The following is a 1,047-nucleotide window of genomic DNA, read 5'->3' on the forward strand; positions in this document are numbered from 1 at the left end:
ACCTGGACCATCCAAGAAAAAAGCATTTGGGGTGTACAGTTTGATCTTTGATGGCTGAAGTTATAGTCTGAAAGGCTGCCAACTGTTCATCATTCAGAGAATTCATCAAAACCTCTGCCTGTTGTCACTCATAAGATTCATCACATGTATTTGTATGCATTAGTAAAGGATAGTCCGGAAGTTTGAAATGTGAACATTTCATTCCATGCAATGTAAATACCTCTTGAATTTTGTTAAGGGTATGCGTTTCACAGTTCACACAGGCACCTTCTCTTCGGTGCAATTTCCAACAGAAATCTTCAATAAAATGAGATTTTTTTTATCCCATTATTTGTGTGCATCAAAAGGATATCCAAACACACATATGTATGCAAAAAGTTGCCGTAGTTGTTTGGGCATATTAAGGATGATTGCATCGTCAATCGTATCTTTCCAGATAGTGTAGTCAATTAATAATCCTCGGTGTTTAGCAGCTTCATGAAATGTATCATAAATTACACCTCCTACAAATGGCAGATCATCAAAACTTATTGCACCTTTTAGACGCAGAAGCAAAAGTATAAGGTAATATCATTCTGGTTCTCTAAAGCTCACAGTGAACAGTCTACCTAATACTTTATTTCTGTCCTTTTGGCGTTTTCTCCACAAAGAATTATTAAATACACTAGAGGACCGGTGCACAAAAATTTGTGCACTCGGGAGGGGAGGGGGATCCCCTAGCCCGGCCTGTGCCCTCTCACAGTCTGGGACCCATCGGGAGATAATGACCTGCTGGCTTAGGCCTGCTCCCGGGTGGCAGAGGGCAGGCCCAATCCCTAGGTGCAGCCCCTGGTCAGGCTCAGAGCAGGGCAGATTGGGGAGTTGGGGCGCCGCCCCGTCATGCACAGAGCACAGTGGATCAGGAGGTTTCGATGCCACCATCAGTCATGCTCAGGGTAGGGCTGATTGGGGGGTTGGGGCACCGCCCCCTGTCACACACAGAGCAGGGCCGATCAGGGGGTTGGGGCGCTGCCCCCTGTCACTCACAGAGCAGGGCCGATAAGGGGG

Source organism: Myotis brandtii, unplaced genomic scaffold, assembly GCF_000412655.1.
Source record: "Myotis brandtii unplaced genomic scaffold, ASM41265v1 scaffold599, whole genome shotgun sequence".
Taxonomy (NCBI): Eukaryota; Metazoa; Chordata; class Mammalia; order Chiroptera; family Vespertilionidae; genus Myotis; species Myotis brandtii.